Below are 16,687 nucleotides of genomic sequence, written 5' to 3'. Positions count from 1 at the left end.
CTACTTTTCCACTCCTACAGTTAGGACCTGCAGAACGCATTTATGAACTCCGCTTACTAAAACGTACTACTTTTCCACTCCTACAGTTAGGACCTGCAGAACGCATTTATGAACTCCGCTTACTAAAACGTAATACTTTCCTCTCCTACAGTTAGGACCTGCAGAACGCATTTATGAACTCCGCGTACTAAAACGTAATACTTTCCTCTCCTACAGTTAGGACCTGCAGAACGCATTTATGAACTCCGCTTACTAAAACGTACTACTTTTCCACTCCTACAGTTAGGACCTGCAGAACGCATTTATGAACTCCGCGTACTAAAACGTAATACTTTCCTCTCCTACAGTTAGGACCTGCAGAACGCATTTATGAACTCCGCTTACTAAAACGTACTACTTTTCCTCTCCTACAGTTAGGACCCACTGAACGCATTTATGAACTCCGCTTACTAAAACGTACTACTTTTCCTCTCCTACAGTTAGTACCTACAGAACGAATTTATGAACTCCGCTTACTAAAACGTACTACTTTTCCTCTCCTACAGTTAGGACCCACTGAACGCATTTATGAACTCCGCTTACTAAAACGTACTACTTTTCCACTCCTACAGTTAGGACCTGCAGAACGCATTTATGAACTCCGCTTACTAAAACGTACTACTTTTCCACTCCTACAGTTAGGACCTGCAGAACGCATTTATGAACTCCGCTTACTAAAACGTACTACTTTTCCACTCCTACAGTTAGGACCTGCAGAACGCATTTATGAACTCCGCGTACTAAAACGTAATACTTTCCTCTCCTACAGTTAGGACCTGCAGAACGCATTTATGAACTCCGCTTACTAAAACGTACTACTTTTCCACTCCTACAGTTAGGACCTGCAGAACGCATTTATGAACTCCGCGTACTAAAACGTAATACTTTCCTCTCCTACAGTTAGGACCTGCAGAACGCATTTATGAACTCCGCGTACTAAAACGTAATACTTTCCTCTCCTACAGTTAGGACCTGCAGAACGCATTTATGAACTCCGCTTACTAAAACGTACTACTTTTCCACTCCTACAGTTAGGACCTGCAAAACGCATTTATGAACTCCGCGTACTAAAACGTAATACTTTCCTCTCCTACAGTTAGGACCTGCAGAACGCATTTATGAACTCCGCTTACTAAAACGTACTACTTTTCCTCTCCTACAGTTAGTACCTACAGAACGAATTTATGAACTCCGCTTACTAAAACGTACTACTTTTCCTCTCCTACAGTTGGGACCCACTGAACGCATTTATGAACTCCGCTTACTAAAACGTACTACTTTTCCTCTCCTACAGTTAGTACCTACAGAACGAATTTATGAACTCCGCTTACTAAAACGTACTACTTTTCCTCTCCTACAGTTAGGACCCACTGAACGCATTTATGAACTCCGCTTACTAAAACGTACTACTTTTTCTCTCCTACAGTTAGTACCTACAGAACGAATTTATGAACTCCGCTTACTAAAACGTGCTACTTTTCCTCTCCTACAGTTAGGAACTTCATTGCCCCATTAGCAAGTTTACAGAGCCGAAACGCTATACATCCACAAGAAATCTGGATATATGGGGAATTCCATGATTCCGTACATTTTCTCAGTATAAAAAGCGCAAAAAGACTAGGACAGAAGAACGAGATCACAAACACGAACGCGTTCGTATTTTTTTTTATTGATTTTGATTGATGTTTTGATTGATTGATTGATCTATGGACGCGAAATCAAATCTATTCGATGTGGACGAAAAATAAGGTGCCCGTGTATTGATGCCAATGCGCGCTACAAGACCCTTATAGTTAGTCGAAACTTACGCAGCCCTAATCGAAAAACTATGAATTTACTGTTATGTTACGTGATATAACTGTGACGTGATGTGATATGACATGTCTGTGATGTAACTGTACTAACTTAACCCATCCCTTTCTCACAACTTTTACATCCATTTACCCCTTTTCCCCAGTGCAGTGTAGCAAACCAGTTTCTTTTACGGGTTAACCTCCCTGCCTTTTCTCCTCCTCCTCCTCCTCCTCCTCCTCCTCCTCCTCCTCCTCCTCCTCCTCCTCCTCCTCCTCCTCCTCCTCCTCCTCCTCCTCCTCCTCCTCCTCCTCCTCCTCCTCCACAGCCCTCGACTACGGTGCCCCTCAGCCTGAATCGCTTTGACACATTTCAACCCTATAGAACCCTAAATACAGGTTGCTAGCAGTTTTTTCTCAGCCTCAATACATGTTTCATGTCGTCCCCATCACAAATACACGTTTGCTTACACATGCGCGTAATGTGACGGCCGTGCGGTGGCCCTAGGCCCTTGAAGGGTCCAAACTCGCTCGTTTAATAAAGTTTTTTCCTCCTCCTCCTCCTCAATGTGTGCTTGGCTCTTATCATGTTGCATCATATTTTACACGTATTAAACGGTGCCAGTGGATTCTCAGAGCTGCACATTTGTGACCTGTCAGGACGTGCTCACTGCGTCCTGTCAACTCTGTAATTGAATTCATGAGCGTTTGCTCGGAGACTTCCGTGACAGAAAAGAGTAACCCCGCCGCAGTTTCTCCAATGAGAAAGCTATTGAAAGAGCCTCAGAAAAGGACGCACGTACGTGAAATCGTGACGGCTTTTCATTCGACCGCAGCTCTGCCTTTTGATTGAAGATGAAAACGAAACGAAGAATGCGCGATACATTTTGCGGTTTGCCTGGTCTCTGCATGCTGGTAAATGAAAATTCTAATTTTTTTTATACCCTACTCGACCACTGCGTCATGTAGAGTCATTTGTGGAAGAAACTAGGAAGTAATCGCGCGTAGGTGATGTTGAGAAAGGCGCCGAAGATGATGAGCGAAAAAGACGTGTGAATGAGGCATCAGAGAAGATATTAGCGCCGTGTTCGATGCTTTTTTTTTTTCGTTCTAAACAGTGCAACTAACAAAATACCAGTCCTGGTTGACAGATGTTTCGGAAGGCTTGTTTTGGCACTAGTCGCACAAAATTAAGACTAGTGTTCGTTAGTTTGCTATAGTAAAACATTCCTCTTCAGGTGCAGAAATTGTTGCACGTTCCTGATCTTTGCGCCCCGATTTGCATATGTAATCATTATCATCTGGATCATCACAATCCTTACCACTAGAATAGCTTGATTAGGTCTTCTGTAGGAAAACGGCCTCTCGTGATTTCCATTAATAAGCCTTTTACCGTAGAATCTGAAACTTCTTAGCATGTTACACACGCAAGATGTTTACACCTAGGCCATAATTTCAATGGCAACGTACTCCATAAGAAGCTGGATGGGGACTGGTATTTCAAATGCCCTTGGACTTCAAGCACTGTATAGGCCCCACGATAAGCCAGGAAGCAGTTGAAACAAACAGAATTGGTATACTGGCACTTTTAAAGAAATTTGACGGAGTCGTCTTTTATATATTGCCACGCAGTATTGACAATGCCGTCGACAAAAAATGAGGAGACGATGTTCACAGGAATTAACTCTTTATTGGGCTGACTTGTATTTCCAGTTGTGATGAATGGGTGTGAGAGTTGGTCTGTGAAGAAGGCTGATCGCCGAAGAATTGACACGTTTGAATTGTGGTGCTGGCGGAGACTCTTGAGAGTTCCTTGGACTGCCAGAAGATCAAATCAGTCAATATTGTCGACCATAAACCCTGACTGCTCATTGGAGGGTCAAATTCTAAAGTTAAAGCTCAGATACTTTGGTTATCTGATGAGAAGAGAGGAGTCGCTGGAGAAAGATTTGATGTTGGGAAAGGTTGAGGGTCACCGGAGAAGGGGTAGGCAGCGAACGCGATGGTTAGAAGGCATCCTCGATGCGCTGCAGATGAAGTTATGTGATGTTAGGAAGATGGTGAGAGACCGGAAAACGTGGCGTGACATGGTCTATAGGGTCACGAAGAGTCGGACACGACTGAATGACTGAACTGAACTGAACGGTGCCCAAAACATTACTGAGCAACTCTTCGGCAGCGATAGCAACAATCGTGCCCAGTGGTCGTCGATCTACGAAGGCCTGTTTCACGCGTTAGTGCTTGATCTAAAAAGGCTGAGGAGAAAGACCGAGATAAAACCGCAGCCGGTTACTGGCATACCCTGGAACATTGTAGAAACATACACGCATGGCTGGAATCTTCGAGATACACCTCGGCGCATCTTTCGTGACAAGAAAATGATATGGTTATGTCTCGCGAAAAAAGAAATGAACAAACAAACAATATAACTGCTTCGTTCGCTGGAATCGCAGTGATAAGGCCTCATGCCGGCGGCTATAGAAAAAGAAGAAATAAAGTTTTGAATGGTTGGCGGTAATATTGCGACTTTGTAGTAGACTGAACATTAACGCTTACGAGAGCGTTCTAAAGGAAATCAAAAATGATATTTGCTTCGGGAATGTCGAAAGAAGTGGATCTATATTGTAGCCTAGAATTTTACAGGTCAATATTTGCATGGACTAACTAGGCCTGTCATGGAATGAACTTTAACCTTATCTTTCCAAAAGCGCTGAACTGTGCTGATCCACTCAAGATTATTTCACGTGTTGGGCGGTGAACAGAGACAAAATTACTTTGGAATTTTTAGAGGACAAGATATATATATATAGCCCCAAATTTTCATACCAGTTTTGAATGTCCATTATCTCTCAGGCGATTTTTTTCAACCATTTTATGATTTCCTTCTCCTACAATGAGAAGCTCACAATTCTCGGTGTGAATGACAAGGGAAAAATTATGTATTAGTATAATTTTCTTCTGATCAAGAAGTTATCACGGCAATAATGATGGTCACACCCTTACGCGTTCGTTACGAATTTCTGATATTTTACAGTACCCCGGGAAAAGCGATACAAGGTTCGCGTTAAAGACCGTACGGAAAGTGACATTTACAGCTGACAATCAATCATCGCGATGGCAGCTGCTGGCTGTGCCATTTTTATAACGAATGTTAAATGCCAGAACAAAAAACGCATGTTTTCTCGCCATGATACGTGGCGTGAGTGTATCTTCGTAATAGTACTATTGAAGAGATATCCACTAGAAAGAAACAATAATCAAAAGAGTTAACCTTGCTTACACACACAATTTGGCGATAGATGTACGATGAAATAGATTTTCGTACTCTACTCGCCGAATCCTTTTCAATGACATAAGAGTTCACGTTATGCTGTGAAGTTCAATATTTAATCGCAGTTAACTTACGGTAATTAATTAAGGCATACAGTTGGCGTAGTGTTCACACTCAATGTAACCTTTGACACGATTTGTGATCGGTGTTGTGATGGGAACATTAACTTTATATCATCTATATCTACTCAATGGTAAGTAATTAAGTTTTATCTCTAAGACATGTGATGCTTGGCCTAAGCGTTCTAACAATATGCGAATTCTTAATGTAGCATAAAGCAAAATTTTGAAACACAACTATATAATCAGTGGTAATTAAAGCTGGTAAACTTGTCCACTGCGATTATATAACAAGCTTTCTAACAATATACGAGTTGATGCTGTATCCTAAAGTTAGAATTTTTTACAACAATTATTCGAACAGATAATTGATACCTGCAATTAGTCCAGTGCAAATATACTGAACATAACCTATCCAATGATTTGTACTTTAAAACTCATTTTGTTATCAGTGAAGTAATTAACTGCCATTTATTTGTACACCTACGATGACACCAACAAATGCATAGGTGCCAGGTCTCTACAAAAACCCTTTTACGGGAAGCGCATACAGATCGTTCGATCGAAAGGCCTTCACCGTAGCCATGTTTCGGCTCGGGTGTTGTCGGTTGTTGTCTGAAGTGTTCGGAACGCGGCAGGAAAAATGGGGTCCTGCAGGTGGTCGCTAAGTGCTCGGTAATGAATTGGAAGATTGATAGATGATTCGTGGTTGGCGGTTCATACTAAACTCATAATTGATTGAATAGTTATAGACGACTCAATTTTTGTTGAAAATGAATAATTGAGAAAAATAAAAGTAAAATAAAAGAATTAAAAATTAGAAAAATTATGAGGGACTGTCGAGCTCCACGTATGAGGGTACGATGCGATGGCGTTAAGCTAAGCTACCACTGTATCCAGCTACCGGTAGTAGCCTTCCACGCCATGTAAGAGGCCCCGTTTTAATCATGCAGTATGAACGTATACCTGCGTGGCATAGGTGTAGGGTGCCTGACTAGGCATCCAAGAGCACTGGAAGGCTAATCCTTATTTCACCTTTCGCAACCGAATGAGTAAATCGAGTTGCAGCTCCTCTCAATGTTTTGTTATCACGTGGTCTCGTTAAGCCGCACAGAGACATCGAAGAATCCGTGCTGTCCCATGTCAGCTGCCATGCCCGTGATATTTTGCTGACAACGCCTGTACGACAAGCCAGGCATCAACGCCGGATTTTCTGGGTAACCGTGGCTTTCACGTTATCGCGATAAAATAACAACAAAAAATAAATCCATACAGTGCTGAGTCAATGCGTTGTAGTCTGTCATAACTAAAAAAGTGACAAACAAAAGCATGTAAACACGTCTGCTCTTGAGGCGAACTTTACCCGTCCTTCTAATTTTTGCCAAACGAGTGATTCGAAAATGTCAGCTCTTTTTCTGCCTACTAGTTAACCAGCCAGAGGACTCGCTATTTTCCAAGCTTTTGTTTGCCGTCACGTTTTCTTCGAATGACTCAAATTTATGACGTCCAGTGAGCAGAAACGAGGTTCCGCGTGATTCTAGCACAGTGAGAATCATTTCAAGGCTATTACGCGAGTGTTGACCGAGAACAGGGGCAGCGCCATAGCCAATTAAGGGACCTTTGTCGCGGCGAGAGAGGTATCAGGTCAGATTCCCTCATTCTCTTTGCTGTTCTTTAAGCAGCCGCCCCTCCCTTCAGTGGTAGTCTTTTTTTACAGCGCCGACTTAGGTGCCCATTCCTGGCTTCAGCTGTGTCGATGTCTGCTTCGGCGTCTGGGTGATCGGTATAGGCTGGTTCGGTTCAAGGGGCCACTGTATCATTGTCGGCACCGGCTAACCACGGACGCAAAATTCTGCTCATCCTGCTGCAACTCGCTATTACCATTCGGGACAGAGACGTCTTGGATAAATCTGGTGAATGAGAGCGCGGGGATGTCTAGGGACCCCTGACGCTACTGTGTCGTACGCCTAGTACTTAAGCTTCGCTACCACCAATGATAGCGCGGGGATGTTTTGGGACCCCTTAACGCTACTGTGTCGTACTACTACGCTACTATTAAAGCTTCGCTACGTAGTAGCGAAGCTTAATTTTATCCGGGATAGAATACCTCGGGCGGCCACCCACTGTATGTGTGATTTTACCCCTACTTCACGCAAGCACGTTCGGACATCTTGACTACCGTGTGGCTCTATATCCGTCTACAGCTCGTTTATTGCGGGAGCTCTTTTATATCAATCTAGAACTGGGAAAAGAGGGTCAGTTTAAGGATATTTATGGGCTGGAAAATATGAAGCAGATCGATAAATAGATGGATTTATTGAAAGGAAAAGGCAGAGAGGTTGGCCAGAATAATTCAAATCTGGCCTGCTACTCTGCACTGGGGAAGGGGAAGGAGAGAAGAAAGAAGGTCATGATGGGTGACTGCAGCTGCACATATATGTACATACGTATTTTATGGTGCACAGGACGCACCTTTGCATAAAACACAGCTATATTTACCCAGTTCGCCGCTGCCTTTCATTACACACTGTGTTATCAGGTGGAGCAGGCAGTGCGCCCACAAATGGCAGTTTTCTGTGCCCCTACTAGCCTAAGCCACACTCATGGGCTTCGGGTATAAATCCACTATGTACCCAGTTAGGGCAACGGCACTTGACTACACAATGCTTGTACGATCATTGCGAAATGGTCCATGCATGTGAGAACACAATACGGCAAGCAATGACAGAGAAAAATAGGCAACACTCGAATCCCCCCCCCCCCCCCCCCTTCCTCGGAAAAAAAAAATGCTTGTACAGATATCTGTATATCTGCTCATAATAAACGTAGTCCCCTTCCCGCGAAATATGTATCCTACATACAACAAAGACCGGCGCCAGGCAAGAGTTGGGGCCCTGAGCAAAGCGCACGGAATAAATCCGGAAACGAGATACACTGTGACAGCAAAATACTCGGGAAGTCAAGCCTACTCTATTAGTGTCAGGAATTACATATTTACAGAAAAGACCTCTGCAACTATTCCAACGAATGATACTGACGCAGCCGAAGATACTGCAATTGCCTTAGCAATCTCTACGAGCAAAGAACATGTCATCATTCTCACCGATTCACAGTCTGCATGCAGAAACTACCAAAAGGAAAAAAATTCCAGCATAGCACTTCAAATTCTGCGTCGTACCCCAGCTCACGACCTCCCAGACGCCTACATCATATGGACTCCAGGACACACCCACTTGGAAGGAAACGAGGCCCTCAACGTCTCAGCCCGAGGGTATGCTAACCGGGCACCACTCACAGAGGGATTTCGGATTTCGGAGGGATGTACCCAAGAAATATAATGACATCCTCCTGCATCACAGACTTGACAGAAAAAAATATTCCCCACTCCACATGAAACTAATCAGAGAAGAAGCAGTCATCCTCAGAGAAATCCAAACCAACAGCCACGTCCACGGCACCTTACTACACATGGTCTCACCCGCCGCCTACAATGATGAATGCGCATTTTGTAACGTACCAAACACCCAACAACATAATGTGTGAGGATGCAAGGGACCACATGGTACCATAACCACCAAGGACTTAACTGAAGAACAGTGGAAGACTCAGCTGTAAAACCCTTGTCTTGATGATCAGCGTAGTCTGGTCGACCGGACTCAGGAGATGGCTCTGGTCCATGGCTTCCTGGATTGAGGAGGCTGCCATATTTCACGCCTGCTCTGAATAAATGTTTGTCTTTTTATCTTGTACAGGCAGATATAAAGCCCCGCTTTAATCAAGCCATCCCAATGTCCCTTCGTCGCCTTGGTCTTGTATGTCTGACTCGAGGTCCCAGGATCACGGGTTCGGTTCTCGTCCCACGTTTCAATTTCAAAGCTACCGAGCTGACGGCTGCCAACTTGGGTGGTAGTCTACATCACTTCCACGTTTATTCATATATTTACCCTCAGAGCCCAAGAACATTACAGAGGGGAGCGGGGTGAACCAAAGAAAGTAAAACACAATACAGCAAAAAGATAACACAAAACTAAATGGTCATTATACAATAAATGTTAACGATTGCGCAACAAGATATAAAAATACAAAATAAGCAGCAGTACAAAAAAGTAATAGTTCCTAAAAACCAAAAGCACCGAAAAACAACAGCAAAGTCAGGTTAAGCACTGGGGCAAAAAAGGTTAGCAGCGCTTTACGAAAAGCAACGTCATCTGTAATTTCAGCAATGGCACGAGGGAGGCGATTCCAACTGTTAGGAAGACGAGAAATAAAGGTGGATGAGACTGCTGTTCAGCTGAAGAACCAACGTTGGCGTTGCAGTTGGCGTTGAGGCCGAAAATTCACGAGAATATCTTATAACAATTGGCAGATCACATATCTCATCCACCTTTAATTCTCGTCTTCCTGCTGCACCATGCCTCCTTCCTCGTCCTAACTTTCCGTATTCACAGTCGTCACCTCTTGACTTCTCGTAGTTTCAACCTCGGGTTGCGCATTCTTCAGCTTTCGGCATAACTTGTCTCCCCTCCCCCCTTAAAAATGGGGAGAGGATTTCCATCTTCACTCTTCCTGCATCTGGTAGCTGTGGCAAGTGACATTTCGCTCTGCCACTCTCTGCCACGGCTGACAGTCTGCTAGCTGGTTACACGAAGGATTACGCCAAATTCCATTCCAACGAGGAATGACGTGCAATCCAGCAGCGGGCGCCTAAGACCTGCGCCCTAAATTGAAGGTTGGCAGTTGATGGGAGGTGACCTGTAGGGGATACTGCTGCTCTCTCCCTGTCTGTCAGCTTTTTTTTTTTTGGAATTGGAATTGGTTTATTGATTCTTCGTACAAGCGAGAGGAGGCAGGGACTAAAGGCTATGTGAAAGCCTGACAGAGGTCCCTGCCTCCTGTTCATCCAAAGCCTGAAGCTAGACAGCGCCTCTTCCCATTGTTATTTCGCTTGAGTGTTTATAACTTCGAGTATCTTGCATTTTCCACCCACCGTGTGGTGCAGTGGTTACGGCCCTCGGCTACTGTGACCAAGGGTACGAGATAGAATCCTGACAGCGGCGACCGCTTTTCGATGGAGGCGAAAAGCTAGGCGCCCGTGTGGCGTGCGATGTCAGTGCACGTTAGAGAACCCCATGTGGTTGAAATGTTCGGAGTCTTCCACTACGGCCCGTCCCATATAGCATGAGTCGCTTTGGGAGGTTAAACAACATAAACTAAACCATATGATATTTTTTTTGTCCGCTGCAAGTTTCAGTTATATCATGACAGACGGGTCACCTGAGGATGCAGCGGATACGGCACATTGAGCTTAGTATGTTAAGGTTTTGCAAGTGATTTTCTGAGGTATTCTTCAGGCAGTCGCCTGTTTTTTTACATAGCTCAGGATTTAGAGGTGGTTAAATTTCGCGTACATCTTCATAGTGTTTTTTTCCAAATTCATTTATTGAATTTGTGTAGGACGGGTATTATGATTAGGAACCTGGGCAAGTGATGGTGTCCTGGACTGCATACCTTCGAGCTACGCTGTCTGCAGCCTCATTTTAATGTTATCCGGAGTATCCTGGTGCACTAATCAATCTTCTGTAACTCTCCAGTATGGAGACGCAAGCACACTGCTGCAGAGCTGCAGAGATAAAAGCTATTATGTATACCAAAGTTGAAAGGCCGCCCCTACGTTCTGGTCGCGAGTTACAACTATGCCCTTGTAAATGTAAAGAATATCCGCCGCGAATACACTCGTGCTTCAGCACCTCTCTAATTACGAAGCAGTCTCTGTAGTCGGAAATACATTGTAACGAAAAAAAAAATATGAAAGTGAATTCGCTCACAGCACGTGATTCGTACTGAATGCATTGTGTAAAACACTGCAGCGCCCTGCCAGCGAATGCTTGTCCTGAACTTCGATTTGATATTACATGTGATAAAAAATGGCGAAAACTGAAAAAAAGAAGTAAGAAAGAGGTGCACAAATACAAAAAAAAAAATGCTATAATGTACATTTGGGCGTACAGAGAAAGGAAGCGGAGGTCAGGGAGTGTCCCTGATACGCGTCTAAGCGCGCATAGGCACCGATACCGGTCGCACGACTTCCGCGGGTAAAACCAGGTCGAACGAGCGAGTGGAGGCTTTCGCTCTCTCGTTTGATCTCATTAAACTCATTCACTCCTTTAAATTGTCTCCAGTTTCACTGTATTCCTCGTCTGGGGGTGTAGCTCAGATGGTAGAGCGCTCGCTTAGCATGCGAGAGGTACTGGGATCGATACCCAGCACCTCCACTCAATTTTTTTCCTTCTGCCAACTTTATCTCAAGGTGCTGTTAAGAAAGGTGAGGGTGCAAGATGTTCAGTGTGCCGAAACGGGTGTGTGGGCTATCGGAGATATTGTAGCGGACAGTGTGTGACCATTTCCAAAGACAGGCGTTCCTTAAAGGGAAGGGGAAGTGTTTTTTTTTCTTAAAAAAAAAGAGAACTTCGGACGGCATTATGTAGGTGTGTGTCTCGTGAATTCGACTATGACGTAAATGTTGCACCAAAACAGCGATGAATATTTTAATTTTGAAGAAATAAACAGCAAAAACTTCAGGCTGTTCAGCGCGCGTAGTTGTCTTCATTTTCGGTCGAAGCATCATGACGTCATCATTGCCATGTCTCATGGAGAAAGGAAAGCTTAGGAGAGGACCTGACGTCACTTTTTTGAAGCCGGAGCCGCCGCGCCGCGACCGGACGTTGCAACGTCTCTCCTCCTCCTTTACCCTTTCTCCGCGAAGCTCAGGTACCTAGGGACCTTAGCAACGCTGTTGCTAGTGGCCCGAGTTTTCATAGCAACAGCGCCGCCATTGCTAATGGCCCGACTTGGCTAACCCTAAATTTTGACGTCACTTCCGCCACACTTTCTCCAATGCATTGGAAATGGCAAGGGCCTCTCCTAAGTTGTTTCCTTCCTCCATGCCATGTCTACTGTTGTAGCTTCTAGGCGCTGTCTAGGAAAATTGTTCTGAGCTGTAAGAGACGATCTCTTGGCAGCTGCAGACTACAGTGTGCAAACGTCTTGCCGGTGGCAAAGTAATCGAACACAATATCGTGTCATTACTTTTGTTTGTTCAGCCTTGAGCCCGCAGAAAAACGGCATGCTGAGCGCAAAGATTTCCTACACTGCTCGGCCACTTGATAAAAGCTCACTAAACAGAGACGCCTGGATGCAAAAAAGGAAGATTAGCGCATGCATGAAATTTTTTGCGGTAGCGTTCATCATAGTAAACGGGCAGCGAATAAGTAGTCTACTCTTACCCCAATGCAACGATGCTGTTCATTTATTTATTTATTTATTTATTTATTTATTTATTTATTTATTTATTTTAATACCCTCAGGGTACAGGTGTACGTGACAGAGGGGAGGGGTGGATACAGGATGTACATAGAAACAAAATGTGAACACAATAAATGTAAAAATCTCTAAAAAAACGCTCGTTATGGAAGTTAAAACATAAAAATAAAGACGAGGTACATGTATAAATTTTGAAAGGCTGCATAGGTGCAAAAATAACAAAATAATAAATATAATAGGCAGCACAGTAAACAATAAAGTTAATCAAATAACCAGAACAGAAGTATTAACGCTAGCCAAAAAAATATTTGCAACACATATTTCCTAGTGGTCCCAGTTTCTCCGCGCGTTGGGCGTTGCGGAAGGCGAAGCATAAGAGGAATTCTTTTCTGTATGCTTTCATTCATATGCGCAAAATTGCAAAAACAAAATGCAGGCACGAACTGTGTCTGCAACTTAGTGAGAAATATTCTTAAGCCTTGAAGCCTCTCCAGCTTCTCTAACTTGTAGTGGCATCGCACAAGGCAAGGGAGTTTTCGTATTTTACTTCATGTCTAATGAAGCTGCTGTGAAGAATGATTAGATCCTGCAACCTTAAACTCACCAGCCGAAATTAACAGACACTTAGCTACCCTGGAGGGTAATAATAACAGACATGACTTCACAAAATGAGTATTAACGTATCAAAGAATACTTCATTCTAATTTCAGATGTTGCCATAGCCTCTGTTCTACATAACGGAATTATTTTTAGTATTTTCAGCAATCAACAGCTTTCTCAGTCCGTGTCCTTAACACTATCTGCCTAAGATTTCGCTGTGGGCTTAAAGGACAGCAAATGGCCGTCACGGCCAAACGCTTCTTTTTTCTGACTATTCGTAGCGGCGTAAAACAAAGCACGGGAAAAAGAAAGCGACACAGACCTGACGTCCAACTGGAGCTGCGTTGACCCAATTTTCAGGCTTCAGTTGTGTACTTTCTCTCTTTTTTTTTTTCGGGGGCTGCAAAGGTGAACACTAGCATTGATCAGAATAACTGGTTATTTACAAGTTCGTCATGCGTCTTCTTCAAAGCGTGCCATCAATACATAGCAGTTGTATTCAGCCGTGTGGTACTTGACGTATTAATCCTTTTTCACTTTGTACGCGGCCCAGAAGAAATTTCTTAGACTTGCGCGTGCTGCTGCGATCGCGATGCCAGTAAAACCAACCGACCGCCGTTTGCCTCTGAATTATTTTTACTCTGAAGGACAATTGTAACGATCACTTGGATTAAGAATCGTTACATATGTAATCCGTATTTCAGTGCCTCTCTGCGCCTGTCTCACACGATTATTGGCTACCAGTCGGCAATGCAGGCGACACTTGTCTTCCGGAGGCGCATAAGCCGGCCAGGCCAGGCCAGGCCAGGCCAGGCCAGGCCAGGCCAGCTAGCTAGCTAGCTAGCTAGCTAGCTGTGAGCTAACTTTTTCTGAAACGGCGTCGACGGAGTGTATGAAGGCACTTTCTCCAGTTTGATCTCATTTACCGCTTTAAATTTCCTTCGACTTCACACTGCTTCTCGTCCGGGGGTGTAGCTCAGATGGTAGAGCGCTCGCTTAGCATGCGAGAGGTACTGGGATCGATACCCAGCACCTCCACTGGATCGGCAATTTTTTTTTTAGTACGACACTTCGTTTTGCTTTTGTCCACAGAAATTAATGTTTTGTTTACAGGCGCAATACGTCCTGTCCGGGGGTGTAGCTCAGATGGGGTGACAGGGGGGCAGCCTTGCCTCACTGACGACAGCACACGAATGCTGTCAGTGAGCTCTCCATTCACAATTATCCGTGTCGTGCAGTTCGCATACACCATTCGAACACCTTCCTCAATCACTCGCCCTATGTTTGAGTGGGTCAATACTTCGAACAAGGCATCGTGCGAAACGCGATCGAATGCTTTGGCGAGATCCAGCTGTATCATTGCCACTCGAGATCCAATCGCGTCACAACACTCCAAAACAGTTCGTACCACGTGCACATTAGCTGCGATGCTTCGACCTTTAATGCCGCACGTCTGGTGTGGCCCAACCAGACTCGGTATTACACTTTGAAGCCTTTTCGCCAGCACTTTCATGTATATTTTGTAATCCACGTTGGTGAGGCTTATCGGCCGATAAGAACCCACCAACAGGCGTTTTCCTGGCTCATCATACTTCGGAATCAAAACAATGTGCGAGGTAGAAAACGAAGGTGGGGCCTGCTTACGTTCGTATGACTCGTCTAGCACTTTAAGCAAAATCTGGGCTGTGTAATCTTTAAATGCTTTGTAGAAAGCAGCGCCAAGCCCGTCGGGTCCTGGCGACTTTCCCATTGGAAGCGCGTCTATCGCACTTTCTATTTCTGTCAAACTTATGGGTCGTTCTAGACGCGTTTTAACATCCTCATCGAGCTTTGGCATTTGGCGCAAAAATTCTGCCTGAAAGCCATTTTTGACTTCGCGTTTACGGCCAAGCAATTCCTCGAGCCTCTCTGCCGGTCTATCATAAACAATGAACGTATAACTGGTTTTATGCTGCAGTCAGCACAGGTCAAAATGCTGGCATATGCAGATGACATCGCTGTATTCTGTTCAAGCAGAGAAAGCGTTCAAGAAGTTACTGCCCTTGTTGAAAAATTCTGCCGACAGACAGGCTGTGAAGTAAATTGGGAAAAAAGTGCCGGTTTCTGGCATGGAGACTGGGATGTTACGCCTGAATATTTTTCTCGTTTGCAATGGTCAAAATTGCCGACCCAGTATTTAGGCGTGCCGCTTGAATCGTACCAAGATCCCACCCCTTTCTGGGCTGGCCAAGCAGAGAGAGAGCGAGAGAGAAAGCTGATTCATGGCAGGGCAAGCCGTTGTCAATGTTCTCACGCGCTTATGTGTGCAATGTTTTCCTTGTGGCAAAGATATGGTACGTAATGAATGTGCTTTCGGCGACGCGTGTTAGCATTAAAAAAATTCATCGTGTCTTTGCCGTTTTCATGTGGGCATCAACATGGGAAAAGTGCAGCAGAACCAACCTCTTTCTTCCTGTTAAGGCGGGGGGCTTCGGCCTTGTGCATCTCTTTTTGCGACAGGTTGTCTCGCGTTTTTTTTTCCTTCGTGATCAAAACGACAAATTCTTGAGGACGGTCATGCAAGTACGACTGTGTAAAATGCTTCCAGAATACGTTGTCTGTTCTGGTGAGAATATGAGTGGCGCTTTAAAAGGGTACATGCGCGAAGTTGTCTTGTCTTTCAGAATGTTGCATGCGCGTTTTTCAATGGAATAGTTGAGCAAAGTGTGTAAGAAGAAGCTGTACAAAGATCTTCTGGATGTCACGATACCGTTGCCGATTTACCGTGCACCACACCGTGGAGGCCCCGGACAGGATGTCTTAAAGCGTGTGAAAAAGATGCCAGTTAGGCCTGCAGTTAAAACGTTCTTCTTTAAGCTACATTCCAACACATTACCTGTTAAAACCTGGTTACATGAAATAGGCGTATTCGTTCCCTGGACAACAGACTGTCTCCTTTGCAAAAAACCAGAGACAATCGAGCACGTCTTTCTGGATTGCTGGGACCCAGTCTTTCACTGGGATGCTCTCCAGAGAACACTAAACAAAGACCTTCCGTTAGATCCGTATGGCATACGGTTCCTTCCAGTCGAGAGTGAGGGTATTCCTTTGGATTTAGTCATGGTCTTGGGCCTCCACAGCCTGTGGAAAACAAGGATGCAAGTGCAACATGCAGATGTCAACACGCGTTCTGTACGCGAGAACTTTATCGAGAGTGGGCTGCTCCTTAGAGAAACGTATCGGGTGTTTTCTGATCCACCTGGCTGGATCAGTGTGCTCGATGAACTGGCTGTCCTCAAAAAATTTTAAACCTTTTGTGACAGCCGAAGTCTGGTTGTTGCGAGTTTTACCATATTGTGGATCCTTTTTGAATTGATGTGAACTCAAAACAGGCAATAAAGAAAAAAAAAAAAAAGGGGTGTAGCTCAGATGGTAGAGCGCTCGCTTAGCATGCGAGAGGTACTGGGATCGATACCCAGCACCTCCATTGGCGTGTTGCTTTTTTTTTATCTTTTTAAAATTCCCGCGTTGCTAGTTGTCATCAGAGCGGAGTTGTGTGTTGTGAAATG

General features: G+C 44.4%; 3 non-coding genes across 3 annotated transcripts; all 3 read left to right on the top strand.

The window, feature by feature from the left end:
• Nucleotides 1-11,418: 11,418 nt before the first annotated feature.
• Nucleotides 11,419-11,491, top strand: TRNAA-AGC (transfer RNA alanine (anticodon AGC)). Its single transcript has one exon. It is a non-coding gene; the product is annotated as a tRNA-Ala (tRNA).
• A 2,613-nt stretch (nt 11,492-14,104) lies between these two features.
• On the top strand, nt 14,105-14,177 carry TRNAA-AGC (transfer RNA alanine (anticodon AGC)). The gene has a single exon. It is a non-coding gene; the product is annotated as a tRNA-Ala (tRNA).
• A 2,355-nt stretch (nt 14,178-16,532) lies between these two features.
• Nucleotides 16,533-16,605, top strand: TRNAA-AGC (transfer RNA alanine (anticodon AGC)). Its single transcript has one exon. It is a non-coding gene; the product is annotated as a tRNA-Ala (tRNA).
• The last annotated feature ends 82 nt before the right edge of the window (nt 16,606-16,687 follow it).

Source organism: Amblyomma maculatum, chromosome 9, assembly GCF_055883805.1.
Source record: "Amblyomma maculatum isolate TAMU_Amacu chromosome 9, ASM5588380v1, whole genome shotgun sequence".
In the NCBI taxonomy this organism is placed as follows: Eukaryota; Metazoa; Arthropoda; class Arachnida; order Ixodida; family Ixodidae; genus Amblyomma; species Amblyomma maculatum.
This window is presented reverse-complemented; position numbering and strand designations above follow the sequence as displayed.